This window comes from Rutidosis leptorrhynchoides, chromosome 1 (assembly GCF_046630445.1).
Source record: "Rutidosis leptorrhynchoides isolate AG116_Rl617_1_P2 chromosome 1, CSIRO_AGI_Rlap_v1, whole genome shotgun sequence".
Lineage (NCBI taxonomy): Eukaryota > Viridiplantae > Streptophyta > Magnoliopsida > Asterales > Asteraceae > Rutidosis > Rutidosis leptorrhynchoides.
This window is the reverse complement of record NC_092333.1, coordinates 36,754,613-36,776,536: the sequence shown is the minus strand read 5'-3', so window position 1 is coordinate 36,776,536 and position 21,924 is coordinate 36,754,613. Positions and strand designations below refer to the sequence as shown.

Below are 21,924 nucleotides of genomic sequence, written 5' to 3'. Positions count from 1 at the left end.
ATTCTCCATTGATACAAATGGAGGACTTGACTTCAACACAACTGATATTGTAAACGCAAGAGGAATCATATGCTGCTTCCCATGCTGAATGTTTAATACATAGATATATGCGACTGTGGAGCCCACTTGGCCATTTCCATGACCATCATCGGCGGCATCTATCAGTCATCCATAAGACTGACAAATCAAAGAAGGTGGTGGTTTAGGATGCATGAAAGAGGCACCGAGGACTCCATCCGTTAGGAGCATCTCAGACAGACATGTGACTTTACCCATGCATGCATGCATGCATGCATGCATGTATGTATGTATGTATGACCTGTATATATCCACAGATATTAACCAGATTAACTATAACAAAAAAAGATTACTATAGTAATAAATTATTAAAAGATTTTAAACACATACAAAAGAGTTTTACAGATTACTCAACCCAACCCAACCCAACCCGACAACCAGTGTTTGACCCATGCTATATAAAACTACCCACTTTTACCTGTTACCCAGCCCACTCAGCCCAACAGCCAACCCATTATGTACTCAAGGTGAAACATTTATGACATGTGTCAACCAAAAGTGTGTGTTTGTGTGTGCGCGCGCGTGCATACCTCTAGAACGCGAAATGACCCACATACAAGGCTAGATCCAAGTCCGCCACTCAAGTAGCAGTACCACCGTTCATAGTCCTGCTGCAATCTAATAAGCATACCTGAAATATCAGGATACCTAATAGGGCAGTCGGTTACTGAATAGGTTGGAGTCAGTTATAGTTTCTTTCCAAATAGTCGAATGATTTATTAATAAGAAACTTATTAGCTTCGATTGTAACTTGTCAGTTATACTAACCTTGATCTGATGTTCACCCTGCATTTTGTCCAGAAACGCCGCCTTGAATGAACTGGGGTGGAGCATTAACTAGAAAATGTTGTTCTGTTATAGGTATACATAATACATAATGAACAAATATATTGTATGCAGATATTAAAATATGAGACTTTTCTAAACTGTTATAAATAATTTGTTTACTGCAAAAAAAAAAAAAAAAAAACACATGTTGGATATGGCCCTTGAATCATCTGAATAGAAGAAGTCGATATTCCATTTACATTTGGCCCACCAAATTGCACAATCTGTTGACCAGGCAATGCATAACTCTGCAAAGGTGCATAACCGTGACCATTTGGAGTAACTTGACCCATTTGATTGTATGAATATACTTGTGTGTTGACTGCGCAAGGTACTCCATACATTTGAAGATACTGTTGACCCACATACGGGTTATAAGCACCCCATCATTAATGATATAACAAACTTACAAAATTGATTCACAAAATGCTTAATTGGTAGCAATAGTACTTTTTTCATGGTGTAAATTTTGGAGCAATACGTTCCATACCTGTGGATATACATACTCAGAGCCATATGTTCCATACCTGTACAAATTGCATTACAAGAGCCAGAAAAACGCAAGTTTCCGTATTTGTTATCTTTAATTCATTGTGCACATTTCATTGCGAAAATTACAACTTTAAAATGCATAAGATAAGGGAAAGCGTGATTTTGGCAATAGGTAAGATGAACATATAAATAGAAAATACACATACTCTCTAACAATTTGATCAGTGATTTCGTTGCCAAAAACACTAATTGCGTTCTTGTCTTATCCCTGTAAAGATTTCGTGCAACCAAGGCAATTGTAGGGTCGAAATACTTTATAGAGAAAGTGAGTACACGATTCAAGAACGAATCCGGCAGTCAATTCATACCCTGATTTCTAACAATTTACTCATGAAATTCGGTAAGCTGTCAATGAAAAGACTGAATTTGTAAAAATTGTGAAAATAAAAACTGAAGATTACAATATTTGTGAATAACAGAGCATGCACAACAAACACATGGTAGTTTCATTCACGTTCTATAAATAAAAGTTCCTGAGCTTCCATCCTTTGGAAGACATGAGGATTATTATTCTCCATTGATACAAATGGAGGACTTGACTTCAACACAACTGATATTGTAAACGCAAGAGGAATCATATGCTGCTTCCCATGCTTAATGTTTATTACATTAAGAGATATATGTGACTGTGGAGCCCACTTGAGATGGCCATTTCCGTGACCATCATCGGCGGCATCTCTCCATAAGACTGACAGATCAAAGAAGGTGGTGGTTTAGGATGCATGAAAGATGCACCAAGGACTCCATCCGTTAGGAGCATCTCAGACAGACATGTGACTTTTGGGTAGCATGAATGTATGTATGACCTGTATATATCCACAGATATTAACCAGATTAACTATAACAAAAAAAGATTACTATAGTAATAAATTATTAAAAAATTTTAAACACATACAAAGAGTTTTACAGATTACTCAACCCAACCCAACCCGACAACCAGTGTTTGACCCATGCTCTATATAACTACCCACTTTTACCTGTTACCCTACCCACTCAGCCCAACAGCCAACCCATTATGTACTCAAGGTGAAACATTTATGACACGTGTCAACCAAAAGAGTGTGTGTGTGTGTGTGCGCGCGTGCATACCTCTAGAACGCGAAATGACTAACATACAAGGCTAGATCCAAGCCCGCCACTCAAGTAGCAGTACCGCCGTTAATAGTCCTGCTGGAATCTAATAAGCATACCTGAAATATCAGGATACCGAATAGGACAGTTGATTACTGAATAGGTTGCAGTCGGTTATAGTTTCTTTCCAAATAGTCGAATGATTTATTAATAAGAAACTTATTAGCTTCGATTGTAACTTGTAAGTTATACTAACCTTGATCTGATGTTTACCCTGCATTTTGTCCAGAAACGCCACCTTGAATGAACTGGGGTGGAGCATTAACTGGAAAATGTTGTTCTGTTATAGGTGTGCATAATGAACAAATATATTGTATACAGATATTAAATATATGAAACTTTTCTAAACTGTTTAAAATGAAATGTTTGCAGCAGACATAGAAATAAACTTCTAGAACAAAAAACTACCTGTTGGATATGGCATTTGAATCGTCTGACTGGAAGAAGTCGATATTCCATTTACATTTGGCCCACCAAATTGCACAATCTGTTGACCAGGCAAAGGTGCATAACAGTGACCATATGGAGTAACTTGACCCATTTGATTGTATGAATATACTTGTGTGTTGACTGCGCCAGGTACTCCATACATTTGAAGATACTGTTGGCCCACATACTGGTTATAAGCACCCTATCATAAAATAATATATAACAAACTTACAAAATTGATAATGCTCAAATTGGTAGCAATAGTACTTTTTTCATGGTGTAAATTTTGGAGCAATACGTTCCATACCTGTGGATATACGTACTCAGAGCCATATGCTCCATGCCTGTATAAATTGCATTGCAAGAGACATATGGAGAATACTTAAAAATTAGAAAATGTAAAGTAGCTTGAAGTTTCAATTTATAACAAAGAAAAACCCTTCTATTAATCATTGAAATTTTCAAAAAAATTTGAGACATAAATCAATAAGGTTTTGAGCAGATGAAAAAGCAAAACTCACATGTACGATGGATACGTTAATCCTGGTTGGTAGCTGTAAGAAACAGGTTGTTGAACGCCATAGCTTCCAAAATAAGACCCGTTTACAGAAAAAGGCGTTGGTGATCTTATAGATCCTATTACAGATAACCAAACGATATTTAAAGTTTAGATGTTGTAGTTTATATTTTATATAATGTATATAATCAAGTTTGTGACAACTCCTTGGAGTCCTAAGAAGTTGTTTTAACATTATAAGCTACTAACTGTCTACATTCTATCTTATTAATTAATTATTTTACATACAAAAATAAATAATAATAATGTGGAAGATTTACCGATATATTTAACTGGCGAAATAACTTACCCAATGGTAGCGTATGTTGGCCGTTGGGGCCTACCAAGTGAGGCCAAGTTACAATTTGCTCGTCTACCGTCAATAACCGGAGCTGGATCAATACATGCTCTCCTTGCAGACTCGGGCTCCTGAAAAGTCACCTAACTCTCCAACAATCATAATACATATATCAAATTACTAAAACATTGATGCATCCTATTAATGGAACAATGGAATCAAGGCAAACAATGAGATATGTGCATAATTTTCCCCCAATTTCTATTGTCTGGGCTGACTTCATTAATTCAAATGAATTGTTAATGTAAATTAGATAAAATTGCAGGTTTTCTTCAATCACAATCTATCAAAGTAGTATGAAATTGACTATTTGACTTATTCAGGCTACCCTAAATCAAGTAAATGATGTAATTTCTTTCAAAACAATGGGAACTATACAAGGCTTATTGCATACTACATGATATATCACAAAGTAAGTGTAACTAAAATAAGAGAAGATTACTCACAAAACCGTAACCCTTAGAACGACCCGTATTCTTATCAGTGATCATAACAGCTTCAAGAATATCCCCAAATTGCTCAAAACATTCCCTCGTAGTCTCACTCTTTGTTTCCCAAGCAAGCCCACCAACAAAAACTTTTGTTAAACTAGTATCCCCAAAAGGTTGAAACCCTGAACTCGAGCTCGATCCTGAGTTCGGACCGTGTCGATCCCACGCATAAATAAAAAGCCATCAATAAAATGATTAAAATCCCCTGTTTTCTAAATTTATCAAACTAGTACCACCAAATTTCAACAAAGAATCAAACTTGTATCAAATAAAGTAGCATAGACAGTTAAGTAGAGCTAATTTGAATAGAAAATATACCACAAGTACTAAAGATCAAACACCGTATAAAAAGTGGGGCAACCCAATTAAAGATGAAGATGATTAATCATAAGAAAAGGAAGTAAAACAAGCATTATTATTATTATTATTAGAACTGAAATTGAAATAGAGAAAGATAGAAAACCCTAGAATTGAGGTGAAAAGGTGGTTTTTGGAGCAATAATGAACAAACTGGTTGGTATAATCATCATGATGTATGTAAATATGTAATGCACGTAGTGATGATGATGGGGTGGGGTTAAGATTAAGAAATTTATAAACTTTTTATGTATAAAGGCTTTTACTTTCGTGGGGTATTTCAAGAACAAGAATCTTGCTTGTAAAAATTGAAATTGAAACCTTTTACATGAAAATGGAAAGGGATTTCAAGGGAATAATTAGTAATTATATATACATCCAGAAATTAGTATTAAAAAAAAAGTGAAAGAATGAAGGAGACGGCGATAGGATAATTAGCGAAGAAGAGCTGAGACGGATGAAAGGGTGTGTAGCCGACAAGCTTGAGCTTCGGGTAGGGGGTTCATTTGGATTTTTGGTTAGTTCCGTTTTGCAAATTTTTTTAGGCAAAATTGAAAATCGAACCGAAAACCGAATTCAAAGTTAAAATCGAACCGACCCGAAAACCGAATTTGAATTTGGATTCGGTTCGGTTTTCACTTATAACCGAATATTATGAAAAAACTGAGAAAGATGGTAGTTTAATTGTGGTGTTACTGATGTCTTGGTTATTTATATCCTAAAACAATGACATAATATCAAATTATCAATAATTCGATGATTTATTAATATTTACAGCTTAATTATGATGTTTACTGCTTCTGTTATTAAGAATAAGAACATAATAATTTGAGTAACATAATTATAATGTGAGCTACCAAATCTTCATATGTGTGAGAACATATTTTATTGATTGGATCCCAAATTATAATGACATTAAAACATAAATATACAAATTATATATATAAAAATTTTGAATTCGGTTTTGACTTCGGTTTTCGGTTAAACCGAATTCAGAATTTTCAAAACCGAATTTGAATTCGCTTTCGGTTTGACTCGATCCGAAAACCGTTTTTCAAATTCGGTTTGGTTTTTTTCCGGTTTGGTTTCGATTTGGTTTCGGGTTCCACGGTTTCAAACCAAATACTGACTACCCCTAACTTCGGTTTATGTTGACGAGCTCGAAAATGTAAAGCTTAAAAAAATTTTGAGAGAGTATCATATATTCCTTACTTAAACATCTAAATTACATAATTTCTCAACTAAACTAACTAATATATTATATATACCCAAACTAAACCTTTAAATCGCTCTAAATTACCCATTTTCTTAAATTTATTATAATGAATAAACTTAAAAGTGTATATTACACATCCAATTACCATTATACCCTTCATAGGAAATTCTTGCTCTTGAAATTACAAGGCACCCAGATCTGGAACGAGAATGAAGGTGAAGAAATATATGCAGATATGAGATTCTTGCTCTTGAAATTGATGATACCATACAAACCCAACACATATCTGGAACAGAAATATACTTACATTGAGATGGGGTTTCGAAAAAGACAATCTTTTTATAGCTTTTGGCGATTCAAGAAGATATAGAATTAAAGAAAATAATTTATTTGAATTTTAATAGTTGTTTTTTTTGTTGCCACCTCGCCACCATCGTAATAGTAATTTGAAGGGTATAATGGTAATTGGATGTTTCATTATCTATTATCTATAATTACTTATTACGAGTAATAAAAGTCAAACTAATATTATAAAGGAACAAATTTATTCCCGTCATCTTTTAAATTAAAATACCATTGAAGTTCTAATTCAACAATAAATGCAATCATAAATAATTGTTTGTGTTTTAGCCTTTATTGCCATATATAATCTTAAGAACACAAACAAATTTGAATTAGCTCTATCAAATATGTCCAAGACTTCAGTTTTCATTGGATTGCTCATGTTTCTACTTATAACAGGTAACCTTCGATTTCATTTAATAAAATATATTTACATTATTTTTAAACAAACACAAGTTTTTTTTTTTTTCATCAGTAGCCATTATTAATTTGGAATTTTGCTAACCAGTAACCAAATAAACATTGGTTTTTAAATTTACAGGTTCAGAAGTGGCAATGAGTGATGAATATTGTGAAAAAGCGTATTTTCAACCTCAGCATTGTGTAAAAGAAGAATGTGAAGCGCTTTGTACTAAACAATTGGGGGTAGTAGGATACGCACGTTGTGCAAAGTATTTCTTTTGCTATTGTCTTCACCTATGTCATTAAGGGATTAAATCCTACTTACAGTATTGATAAAAATTGTGCCTTTATATGCTATGATTGTGTTTTTATACTACAAGTTGATATTAAGAGAATTTTTCTATAGAAAAGTATATAATTAAATTTAACCATCCAAAAAATATTTGTAAAGAGGTTATGAAAAAGGAAATCAATTGAGGAAAATATCATTTTTTTAAAAATATACTCCGTAATTAACTTAAAAGGAAAAATAACTGAACAAAATAAAAATAAATTAAAAATAAAAACCTTGGTCATCAAGAAACAAAAAGGACAAGCAAATTTAGAATTAACATGATGAATAGTAAAAAATTAAAAATTAAAAAATATCACAATTAATATATAGGTAGGGTTTTTTTTAAATTGTGATATAAAATTAAAATATCTAAAAATATTCGTAAGGTGGTACTAAAACGTAAACAAATGATAAAGAATGATGCAAAAACATAAAAATAAAATAACAAAAAAAAAATGTTAGTCACCAATAAAATAAGACATAAAATCATACATAGACGTGATGAATAGTAAAAATAATAATAATAAATTCTCACAGTTACTCACAGGTAAATGAAATAAAATATGATAAAATTAAAACAAAAAAAATTATTATCATATCGTTTATATTTTTAATAACCAATAATTTGTAATTTAAAAAGTTAATAAAGTACCACTACTTTAAACAAAACACATTATATCATCCCCATTAAATAACAATTAATTAAAAATAGCATTAATGATTACTATTAATAATTAACAGTTTAAAATAAATGAATAAAAAACCTAATACATAAACTAATGGTGCTTTCTACTAATTATTGTAATTTACTATTACATAGCAAAAAATATACTGAAGAAACTAATATTTAATAACTAATAATTAATAACGGTGAAATAAGCATTATAAGGTATAAATTTATTGCTGGTAAATATTTAAATAAAAATTACCATTATGATGTTCCATTTCAACAATAAATGCAATTATAATTAATTATTATTTTGAAAAAATAACGATAACATTATAACATATTTGAAGATCAACCAGTACAAATGAGTCAAAATAAACCAACAAACGAGCTCTAACACACCTAAACCAAACCTATATTAAACGGTTTCACTAAGTCGTTGAAAAAAAAAACCCCCGTTTAATCTAGAACACTAAGCAAAACAGGGCTATAACAAACGGAATCGTAAAACCCTGCTACACTAAATAAAACATACAAAAACAAGAATACTGCATGCAGCCCCTGAAGGGAACTGATAATGCTAAAAACGAACATATATTTCATAGCATTATCCCTCAAGAAAGACAAGCTTTTAGTTGCAATTGTTCTATTTACAAGTGATATTCGTTTAAATAATAAAAGGTGAAGACAAAAGACAGATTCGACGATTTGAAGACGCAAATGACCAAAAAGCTAAAAAGAACAAAGTACAATCAAAGTGGTTCAAATTATTGATGAGAAACGCCTAAAAGTTACAAGAGTACGAGCCGCAAAACGCAAAGTACAAGATATTAAATTGTACGCAAGGACGTTCGAAAATCCGGAACCGGGACCAGAGTCAACTCTCAACGCTCGACGCAACGGACTAAAAATTACAAGTCAACTATGCACATGAATATAATATAATATATAATTAATTCTTAAAATTATATATATATTATATTATTTAATAAAACCGTCGGCAAGAAGCAAACAAACGAATGTGAGCTGGAATCCCAGGCCATGCGATCCCATGGCCAGCAAGACCAAATGCCATGCGATCGCATGGAGTAAAAAAGTTGGTGACATCCTATAAATTTCGCAGTTTTCGGCCGAATATCAACACCTTTTTCTCTCTATCTCTCAACGTAATATATATATATTTATAATTATAATTTTTAATTTTAATTTAAATTTAAATTTAAATTTAATAATAAGGGTATGTTAGCGAATGTTGTAAGTGTGTAAGTCGAAATTCTGTCCGCGTAACGCTACGCTATTATTAATCATTGTAAGTTATGTTCAACCTTTTTAAATTAATGTCTCGTAGCTAAGTTATTATTATGCTTATTTAAGCCGAAGTAATCGTGATGTTGGGCTAAATATTAAAATTGGGTAATTGGGCTTTGTACCATAATTGGGGTTTGGACAAAAGAACGACACTTGTGGAAATTAGACTATGGGCTATTAATGGGCTTTATATTTTTTTAATTGAATGATAGTTCGTTAATTTAATATAAAGATTTACAATTAGATGTACCTATAAATAACCATATACACTCGATCGGACACGATGGGCGGGATATTTATAAGTACTAATAATCGTTCATTTAATCGGACACGGGAATGGATTAATAGTCAATGGACTTATTAAAATAGGGGTGAATTATATACAATGAAAATTAGTGTAATTATAGTTTAAGTCCTTAATTAGTTGGAATATTTGACTTCGGATATAAGGATAATTTGACGAGGACACTCGCACTTTATATTTATGACTGATGGACTGTTATGGACAAAAACTAGATGGACATATTGAATAATCCAGGACAAAGGACAATTAACCCATGGTAATAAACTAAAATCAACACGTCAAACAACATGATTACGGAAGTTTAAATAAGCATAATTCCTTTATTTCATATTTCATCGCACTTTTATTTACTGTCATTATATTTAATTGCACTTTTAATTATCGTACTTTTTAATTATCGCAATTTTATTTATTGTCATTTATTTATCACACTTTTATTTATCGCATTTTAATTATTGTCATTTACTTTACGCTTTAAATTAAGTTTTATTTTTAATATTTTACATTAGGTTTTAACTGTGACTAAACTTTTAAAATCGACAAACCGGTCATTAAATGGTAAAAACCCCCTTTTATAATAATAATACTACATATATATATATATATATATTTATATTTATACAAATATAGTTTTAAAAATATAGCGTTAAACTTGGCTAGCTCCCTGTGGAACGAACCGGACTTACTAAAAACTACACTACTGTACGATTAGGTACACTGCCTATAAGTGTTGTAGCAAGGTTTAGGTATATCCACTCTTTAAATAAATAAATAACTTGTGTAAAATTGTATCGTATTTAATAGTATTTCGTAGTAAATATATAACTATTTCGTATACACCTCTACGCACATCAAGTATTTTTGGCACCGCTGCCGGGGACTGCTTAAACGCTGGAAGCGAAACGCTATATATATATATATAAAAAAATTATTAAGTTTAATTTCTTTTTGTAAAAATACGTTTTAAATATTAAAAAATACAAAAATATAATATATATATATATATATATATATATATATATATATATATATATATATATATATATATATATTTAAGAGTTTGTTAAATATATATAAAATTATAAAGTTCATTATTTTTATTTTAGTTTTTAAAATATAAGTTTTTATTTATTCTATTTAAATATTTTAGAAAAAAAAACATTTGAACCTGTCGAATTTAAGCCTGCATCAGAATTTGAAAATGCATTCTTGCGATCGCATGGCTTATGCGTTTCAAACTCATGTGATCGCATGAGAGGTTCAGACAGGCCAGGTTTGATCCTCGTACAATATTAATTACGGAGTATTAATTATTATTATTATTGTTAAAACCTAATTAGGGTTAAGATTTAATATTATTTTTAATTAGGGTTTATATTTAATAATAATTAGTTTTAGTTTAATTAATTTTGTATTTTAAGTTTTATTTAGTTTTAAAAATTAATACTTTTATAAATAAATAATATAAAAATAATATTTTTTTAAATTGTATTTTTATACCTTTAAGTTTATTTTATTTTTTATTATTTCTTATCTTTTTAGTCGTTTAGTAATATTTGTATTTTTCGTTCGTAATTAGTTTTAAACTTAGTTTTTGCCGTAGTTTATTTTTATATTTCTAGATTTTTAGGCTTTGCCGTAAAATCCCTTAAGTGCTTTTTTTTCTTTAGACTAAGATTTAGGTGCTTTAGAATTTTACGACGTCGCTTTTCACCTTAATATTTTATAAGTTTTAGTACCTTTTTAATTTATTGCCGTTTTGGATATAGAATTTCTTTAAGCTTTAATACCTTTAGACGCAACTTTTAATTCTTAGTTTTTAGACTTTTAAGTTTCGACGCACTACGTTCTTTTTATTATTTTTCGACCTTTTATTTTTCGACATTTTCCGACGCGCTCTTTTTCTTTCTTATTTCTCGACGCTCTAGTTTTTAGGACATAGAATTTTCTATTTCTTCTCTAAAATTTCTTTAAATTTCAACGAAAAATTATTTTAAGTGGTTAAATTGATAGACATCCAAAATTTTCTGGTTCGTAGTAATAGTTGGATTTGTTAGTGGCGAGTTGTGGGCTTCCGATTTAAAGGGTCCTGGCTACCTGCTGCATCTATTGTCTATTCGAAACGTGGGCAAAAGCAGAAAAGTCTATTAATTTGATAACTTATATAATTTTTATTTTTATAACTAATAGGATATTCAGTGAATGCATCGAGCAAAACGTTCACCACCTTTTATACGTTCACCACCTGTAACTCGATCAAGACATCTAGCCAATATTGTCGCAGTTGATTTTTCTTTAGAATCGTCATCCAGTCGACCAAGTACTCCAATTCAAATTTCTGATAATCCATTTTTTGAACCCGACCTCACAATTGAGAATCCGGAAGATATTCAGGGACAATTCAGAGATCCTGAACCATTAATCTTTCCTCCGGAACCACCAATCATTCAATCAGAGATTGTCGAGGAACAAACCATTAAATCATAATCCTTTAGTAATTCAGATTCAACAAATTCAATCATGGAAAATCTGGAACCTCTAAGTATGAAAGACCGAATGAGAGCTAAAAGCACTGGCCAAGGTCACGCAATTACTTAACCACACATTAATGCGCCAGATTATGAAATCAAAGGACAAATCCTACATATGGTGACTAATCAATGCCAATTTAGTGGTGCGCCGAAGGAAGATCCAAACGAACATCTTCGAACCTTTAATAGGATCTGTACTTTATTTAAAATAAGAGAAGTTGAGGATGAATAGATCTATCTCATGTTGTTTCCCTGGACTTTAAAGGGAGAAGCCAAAGATTGGTTAGAATCGTTACCTGAAGGGGCGATTGATACATGGGATGTTTTAGTTGAAAAATTTCTTAAACAATTCTTTCCGGTATCTAAAGCCGTGAGACTTCAAGAAGAAATTGTTACGTTCACGCAAAAGCCAAATGAAACTCTATATGAGGCGTGGACAAGATTTGGAAAGTTATTGAGAGGATGTCCGCAACATGGTTTAGACACTTATCAAATAGTACAAATATTCTACCAAGGATGCGACATCACTACAAGAAAAGACATCGATATAGCAGCTGGTGGTTCCATTATGAAGAAAACCGCAACTGAAGCTTACAAAATTATTGATAACACCGCTTCCCACTCACATGAGTGGCACCAAGAAAAAGATATCGTTAGATCATCTAAAGCGGCTAGAGTCGATTCTAGCCATGACTTTGATTCCATTTCCGCAAAGATAGATGCTATCGAGAGACGAATGGAAAAGATGACTAAGGATATTCACTCAATACGAATTAGTTGTGAGCAGTGTGGAGGACCACATTTAACAAAAGATTGTCTCAGTATTGAACAAACAATGGAACAAAGAGAGAATGTTTCATACATGAACCAAAGGCCTGAAAATAATTATCAGAATAATTATCAACCGCCAAGACCAATCTACAATCAAAATCAGAATTATAACCGAAATGTTCCATACAACAACCAACAAGGTCCTAGCAACCAACAAATATCTAATAATACTTACAATCAGCAAAGACCTATTTTTCCAAATAAACCACCACAAACCGATGATAAAAAGCCAAATTTAGAAGACATGATGCCAAAGCTAGTTGAATCTCAAACGTAGTTTTTCACATCTCAGAAATAAACCATTTAGAAATCAACAAGCTTCTATTCAAAATCTGGAACAAGAAGTAGGTAACCTAGCAAGGTTGATAGGTGAAAGAAAACCGGGAAGTCTACCTAGCGATACAAATGCTAACCCCCGGAATGAAACAGCTAAAGCCATTACCACAAGAAGTGGTATTACACTTAAACCATCTGAAATACCTGTAATTTCTAATGACTCTATTCCTACTCCACAAGAACCACAACCTGAGCAAGATAAGAAAACAGAACCGGTAGTTGAAAAGGTTAATGAAGATAACACAGTTAAGGCTAAACCTTATGTTAAACCATACCAACCACCACTTCCTTACCCGAGTAAAATGAGAAAAGAAAGACTTGAAGCCGAGCAATCCAAATTCTTGGATATGTTTAAACAGATAAATGTAAATCTTCCTTTCATTGATGTAATTTCAGGAATGCCTAGATATGCTAAATTCTTGAAAGATCTAATCACGAATAGAAAGAAAATGGAAGAACTCTCGGCTGTTACAATGAATGCTAATTGTTCTGCAGTGCTGTTGAATAAGATACCTGGAAAAACTTTCAGATCCAGGAAGTTTCACGAGTCCATGTTTTCTGGGTAGTCTTAGTTCAATAGAAGCATTGGCAGACTTAGGTGCTAGTATAAATTTAATGTCGTATTCACTATACGCTAAACTAGATCTCGGAGAATTGAAACCAACACGAATAAGCATACAACTAGCAGATCGATCAGTAAAATATCCTAGAGGGATAATGGAGAACATGCTAGTTAAAGTTGGTACTTTAGTATTTCTAGTAGATTTTGTTATTCTGGACATGGAAGAAGATTCTCGAGTTCCCCTCATATTAGGAAGACCATTCTTAAACACGGCTAAAGCAATAATAGACGTGTTTGGTAAGAAACTGACCCTAATTATAGAGGACGAGAGTGTTACCTTTTCTGTTGATAGAGCCATGCAACAACCGCAATCTGCAGATGATACATGTTATTATATTCAAACTATAGATTCACATGCAGAATTATTAGAAGAATTTCCAGAATTACAAGGAACAGGAGAATGTTCTTTAGGAGAAGGAACTGAACCAATTGATGAAGCTGAAATGTTAGCTACATTTATGGCTAATGGGTATGAACCAACAACAGAAGAAATTCAAATGCTAAAAGAAGAAGACAGATATCGATACAAATCATCGATAGAAGAACCACCGACATTAGAGTTAAAGCCACTTCCAAACCATTTGGAATATGCTTATTTACATGGTGAATCTGAATTACCTGTAATAATATCGTCTTCTCTTACGGAAAATGAAAAATCTCAACTCATTTCTGTGCTAAAAGCTCATAAACCAGCTATTGCATGGAAGATTCATGATATTAAAGGAATAAGTCCTTCGTATTGCACACATAAAATCCTTATGGAAGAAGGTCATAAAACCTATGTGCAACGCCAACGAAGACTAAACCCTAATATGCAAGATGTTGTTAAGAAACAAATTATTAAACTGCTAGATGCAGGTTTAATTTATCCAATCTCTGATAGTCCATGGGTAAGCCCAGTTCAATGCGTACCTAAGAAGGGTGGCATGACTGTCATCACAAATGAGAAAAATGAGTTTATTCCTACTAGGACTGTAACATGATGGCGTGTTTGTATTGATTATAGAAAGTTAAATGACGCCACCAGAAAAGATCACTTTCCCTTACCTTTCATTGATCAAATGTTGGAAAGATTAGCTGGAAACAGTTACTATTGTTTTCTGGACGGTTTTTCCGGATACTTTCAAATTTCAATAGCACCCGAAGATCAAGAGAAAACCACGTTCACGTGCCCTTATGGTACTTTTGCTTACAAACGCATGCCATTTGGACTTTGCAACGCCCCTGCAACCTTTCAAAGGGGCATGATGGAGATTTTTCATGACATGATAGAAGAATGCATGGAAGTTTTCATGGATGACTTTTTAGTCTTCGGTGATACTTTTGAATCATGTCTAGTTAATCTTGAACGAATACTTATTAGATGCGAGCAATCAAATCTAGTTCATAATTGGGAGAAATGTCATTTCATGGTTAAAGAAGGCATCGTTCTTGGTCATAAAATTTCAAAGGAAGAAATTGAACTGGACAGAGGTAAAGTAGATGTAATTGCTAAACTTCCACATCCCACCAATGTTAGAGGAGTTAGGAGTTTTCTAGGGCATGCCGGTTTTTACCGACGTTTCATAAAAGATTTTTCTAAAATTGCCACTCCTATGAATAAACTCCTATAAAAGGATGCTCCATTCATCTTTTTCATTGAATGCATTAAATCTTTTAATATTCTTAAAGAAAAACTCACTAATGCACCGATCATGATAACTCCAAATTGGAATCTACCGTTTGAACTTATGTGCGATGCAAATGATTTTGCAATGGGAGCCGTTTTAGGACAAAGGATTGAAAAATGATTTCAACCTATTTATTATGCTAGTAAGACATTACAAGGAGCATAAACGAATTACACAACTACTGAAAAAGAACTCCTTGCTATTGTCTTTGCTTTTGACAAATTTCGTTCATATCTCGTTCTAGCTAAAACGGTGGTCTATACCGACCATTATGCTCTTAGATACCTATTTTTGAAACAAGATGCCAAACCACGATTAATTCGTTGGATCTTACTCTTACAAGAGTTCGATATTGAAATCCGAGATAAAAAGGGAGCAGAAAATCTCGCCGCTGATCATCTTTCTCGTCTTGAAAATCCTGAATTAGAAGTTCTAAATGAATCGGCCATACAAGATAACTTTCCTGATGAATATCTATTGAAAATCAATTATAATGAAATTCCATGATTTGCAGACTATGCAAACTACTTAGTATGTGGATTCCTTGAAAAAGGGTTGTCGTACCAAAAACGAAAGAAATTCTTTAGTGATATAAAACACTATTTTCGGGAAGATCCACATTTGTTTAAAAGTTGTCCCGATGGAATAATATGCCGATGTGTATTCGGGGATGAAGCCAGACAAATCTTAAACCATTGTCACACAGGACCAACAGGAGAGCATTATGGGCCTCAACTCACAGCAAGAAAAGTTTACGATGCTGGATTCTATTGGCCTACAATTTTTAAAGACGCACACCTTCTTTACAAATCCTATGATGCTTGTCAAAGGGCCGGAAAAATAAGTCAACGTGATGAAATGCCACAAAATGTCATTCAAGTATGTGAAGTATTTGACGTTTGGGGTATTGACTTTATGGGTCCATTTCCAAAATCTCATAATAATCTCTACATTCTCGTTGCCATTGATTATGTATCTAAATGGGCGGAAGCACAATCTCTCCCAACTAATGATGCACGAGTTGAAGTCAACTTCTTAAAACGTCTTTTTGCAAGGTTTGGAACACCGAAAGCTTTAATAAGTGATCGGGGTACTCATTTTTGTAATAATCAACGTGAGAAATTTCTCAAAAGATATGGAGTAACTCATAAAATCTCAACCGCTTATCATCCACAAACAAGTGGACAAGTTGAAAATACCAACCGAGCTTTAAAACTTATTCTAGAGAAAACCGTAGGATCAAATCCGAAGGAATGGTCCATGAAATTGGAGGATGCACTCTGGGCTTTTAGAACAACCTACAAAACTCCAATTGGAACCACACCTTTTAGACTCGTTTACGGAAAAGCATGTCATCTTCCAGTAGAAATTGAACACAAAGCATTTTGGGCTTTGAAGACATGTAACCTTGATTTATATGAAGCCGGACATCTACGTTTAAGTCAATTAAACGAATTAGAAGAATTAAGACATGAAGCATATGAAAATTCGTTAATATATAAGGAAAGAACGAAGAAATGGCATGATAAAAGAATCAAAAGTTCAAAAGAATTTAAAGAAGGAGACAGAGTTCTTCTTTTCAATTCACGATTCAAGCTATTTCCTGGAAAATTGAAATCAAGATGGTCTGGACCATTCATAGTCAAAAGAGTTTTTCCGTACGGAACAATAGAGTTAATAAATTCAAATGGAGTTGAATTTAAGGTTAATGGTCACAGAGTTAAATATTACATAGATAATCCAATGGAAGTTGAAGATGAAGTTAATCACAATTTCGACACCATAGCTAACTAAGTGTGGGAAGGTTCGAATCTTTTTAGGGTAATATATATTTCTATTAGAGTTAGATATTCTGTTTTCGTGTAGTTCTCGAGAATGGAATCCGAATGGTCTTTCCCTAGCAGACCCTGAAGAACTAGTCTTCTCCCTCCATTCTGAATTTTTATTTTTTTAGGTTTTACGAGATAAAGAATTCCTTTGATCTGAACCATGGTCTAATGCTACACGCTATGATTACTAAACGTAATAATGACACCCTTCCGAGTGAACTGGTATCATTCATAAGAGGCAAAATGGACGGAGTAAGAAAAGAACTCAGGAAAGATCATCATAAGATACATTTTGGTAAAGGAAAATCAAAATTCGCAACAAAAAGAAGAGCACGACACCTTGAAAGATGTTATAAATGCGGAAAATGGTCACATGAAGGTAAATGTTCGAACAATCATACATATTCAAATACCGAATTTGTTACTCTATGCAGAGAAGGACCGTTTATATGTTTAGAAGAAAAGATATTGAAGAATCGAGATTACGCTTATGTAGCTATGGAAAATCAAATCACACGACTCTCCTATGAGTCGGCTAAAGCAGGTCTCTGAGAATTCTATCTCACAGGTAAGTATGTACAATTTTTATTTTTTTTATTGTTTTTAACCTTTTGATAATAAACGTTGAATCGTTCGCTATAAAGTATTAAATTGGTATTCAATAAAATTAGGTATGCGTAACCGAAATTATTGATATCATACAAAAATTTATTACATCACTGCGAAATTTACCGTTTATTCTTAAGATATTTTAATCAATCAATTTAAAATATTTCAGAAATTCGTCAGGAGTAAAACTAGGTAATATAGCCGAAATTACTTTACCCAAAAGAGGGGCGTATATTTTTGATAATATTTGATTGATTAAAGTGGGTTAAAAGACCAAAAAGATTTTTAATTTTAATTTTTACCATGTTTTTAAAATTAATATATAAATATTAAATTAATATTGTAAACTTTTTAAAATCAATATATTTAAGTTTGTAAATATTTGAAAAATTAATATTTTTAATATAAGTTTGTATGTATAAAATTGATATTTATATGAATTTTTAATTTTATGCATTTTAAATTTAAGTTTGGTGTGAATTTAAAAACAAAAATTTATTTTATTTCACTAAGTTAAAAATATGATTTTAAAATTCGTCGTGAGTTAAAAACTAGGTCATTGAACCGAAATTGCTTTACCCGAGGGCGGGACGAGAACTTTTATTATCATTATTTTTAATCTTATTAAATTAAAGTATGCCAAAAACATTAAAAAAACCCAAAAATCTTTGCTTTTAAAACAACGCTTTGAAATGTCAAATTTTTAAAAATTTTGTTGAGAGACGGATTAAGACAACGATCCGAAACGCCCTCACTCCTAAGAAGAAACAAATTTTTAAAATTTATTGATTTATGTTTTAAAAGTATAAGGTTTTTATATATATAAAAAAAAAAACCGGACCCCATGCGATCGCATGGGGTTTACACCTCATTTCCATGCGGTCACATGGAGAGAGAAATCTGGCCAGGTTCATAAAAGTCAGTCGATGCTGCTTCTCTTCCACAAACACACACATACGCGAATACCTCTCAAAAACACCTCAAAAATTCCCAAAATTCATCATATTTCGTCCTAAAATCAACTACAATCATGCCTAGCTTTGGATTTTTTAGCAAGAAGGTAAAAATTACACCCCTAAACTCTTAAATTTCTTAGTTTTTGTGATAATTACCAATATTTTACCTAATTTGATTTTGTCAATTTTTAGTGTAATTAGAGTTAAATTGTTAGTATTTTATGCAAGTATAACCTAGATTGATGCTATTTAACATGATTTGAAGCCAAAAACTTCAAAATTTTTAGAAATCTAGGGTTTGCGTTCTTGAGCAATTTGGGGCTTTTTGATATAAACAAGTTATGGCTGATTTTTGTCATGAATTATTGCTAAATTAAGTAGTGTAACATGTTTAGGTAGCTAAATGATCCAAACTTTAATCCTAAACATGATTTTTGAGAATTAAAGTAGACTTTTTAGGTTTAAAATTCATGAATTTGATTAATTTGATATAAATGTCATTTGAAACTTGTTTAATTGCTAGTAATGGTTATTTTAACATGTTATTTGAGTTGAATGCTTATGAACTTTGTAAACATTTTTATAAATGCTTATTTGAAAAAATGTAGAATTGTTAAAATTGTGAAAATGTGTATAAGTTTAATTTTGATTCAATATGTTATTGTAATTGTTTTAATTTGTTATTTTGCTAACACTAATGTATATTTGGATGCACAAATTTTGTGTTTAATGTGTTTTGTAGAGAAATACCGATACTGATGGTGCATCATCATCATCTAGGCAACCTGCTCTAGAACCTGAACCAGAAATGCAATATGAGCCACAACATGAACCAGAACCCGAACAGGAGCAACAACACGAACAACAACAACAACCTGATCAACACGTACCATATTATGATCCGCAACAAGAATATGTTAATGCCTACGTAATTTTTCCGATTCATCTGATAGTAGAACACCTAACAATTCATGAAGCACAGTTGCATCCTAATCTGAGATTTGATCGAAGCTGGAGAGATTACCCGACATATCAAAGTAACAAATTCAAACTGGTAACAAAAAATGTAGAAGTACCGAGGGTAATTGATTAGGAGCCTTTGGAAAGGGTCCAACTAGTTAACTCAGTTAGACTGCATCTGATCCAAAGGTATGGCAGCTCTTCTTTTCCCGATTGGGAACGTTTATTCACCATTCGAAGGCCTGTATATAAGGAATGGTGTGTTGAGCTTATGAGTACTATTTTACTTAATGCGGATGTAGATAGGTTAGATGATAAAAGTTTTCTTAGATATTTACTTGGCCGTAGGATGTACAGGATGTCCATGCTGGACATGGCCAGGGCTTTACAGATTTACACTCCTGGTGAATTACTACTACCCGATTGTACAAATTTGATTTATCATGGGGAGCGGGTAGATAGGAATTTTGACGCGGACGTCGTCTGGAGGCGTATGTCAGATTATAATGTTTTTACGCACGGAGGAAGACACTCCTATTTAGATATTAACAAAGTAGAGCTACGTATTATACATAGATTTTTAGCTAATTCGATTACACAAAGAGGTAAAAACAAGGAGAAGATGACCTTACACGATTTATTTTACCTTAAGTGTATTCGAAACTCTAGAAACTTTGTTAATATCCCCTACTGTGTTGGTTTTTATCTGTCCAAAGTAGTGGCAGGAATACAGGACGGGGAGTAATAGGAGGAGGTATTTTTGTTACTCTCATTGGAAAGTATTTGGGTGTAGATAGGGATCAAGGGGGTCCACTTATGGTATGTAGGGAATAGGATGATACTTTAGGATTGAAGGTCTATCAGGGTGCTAAGGTATTAAAGAGCAAACGCAATCAGGCAGTACCATATGATGGTAATCATCCTCAGGTAGAGAGAGGTTCAGATGAGGAAACGGAGGAAGCAGATGACATTAGGGATGTCATTAGGGAGGCTATGACTGACGTCTACCAGCGTATAGATGAGGTAGAAATGACAAACCAGGATAGACATAGTCGGTACGAGCAGTGGCAAGCCGCGAATGTGTACGAGCATTCTAGGCAACGACAGCATGATAGATGGCACTATTATCAGCATCAGATCATGAGCCAGCTATCACCTCAGGATAACTACGTACCGACCCGACCTGCTTACTATCCTCCACACCAGCCCGATATGCGACCACCATTTACTCTCTACGACCCTAACCAGGCCTATCAGTACACCTATAACCAACCATGGAACCCGCCCGACTACATGAATTGGAACCCCTATCCAGATTGATATAGTTCCCGTTGGTGATTTTTATTTTTATTATTTTTATTTATTTATGTTTAAACATATAAAATTGTGATACTTTTAATATAATGTTTAATATTTTTATTATGTTGTACTAATATTTCATATTTGATTTGAAAGTGGGATGTTAAGTCCCATTTCAAATTACCATGCATGTTTATATTTGTATTGTATGTATTTTATTTCATGTACACAACAGGGTAAAACAGCGCATTTTCAAAGACTGGCATTAAGTTCAGCAAAAGCTACTAATTTTGACGATAAAACGAAAAACAAATGTGATGTAACAACAAGACGGAATGAACAAATGATGTGCACCATTTATCATTCAACAAACAAACGCCAATATGTTTGGAAACTTTGGTAAAATTTAGTCATTTTTCTACGCTAATCACCCTCAATAATTTAAATAGTACTGATTTTTGCAAATGAGGGCATTGCAAGTGATGTGGTAGCGTGGGGTACGTGATAGTACTATATTTTACTACGAAATACGTTACAAATTACACAAGTTTTAATTATTTATTTACAAAATGGATATACCTAAACCTTGCTACAACACTATAGGCAGTGTACCTAATCGTAGAGTAGTATAGTTTTTAGTAAGTCCGGTTCGTTCCACAGGGAGCGGGCTTATTGCACACTATATTTTTAAACAACTATATTTGTACAAAATATATATAATTATATATAATAATATATAAAAGGGGGTTTACCGTTTAATGACCGGTTTGTCGATTTATATTTTAAGCGAAACGTATAGTAAATGACGATATTTAAATAACAATATAAAATAAATAACAATAATTAAAATGACAATAAATAAAAGTACGAGGAAATATGAAATAAAATATATTATGCTTATTTAAACTTCCGTAACCATGATGTTTGA

At 32.6% G+C, this 21,924-nt stretch overlaps 1 pseudogene; it reads right to left on the bottom strand.

Moving 5' to 3' along the window:
• Positions 1–1,159: 1,159 nt before the first annotated feature.
• LOC139859371 (uncharacterized) lies at positions 1,160–4,606 on the bottom strand (annotated as a pseudogene).
• Between the last annotated feature and the right edge of the window lie 17,318 nt (positions 4,607–21,924).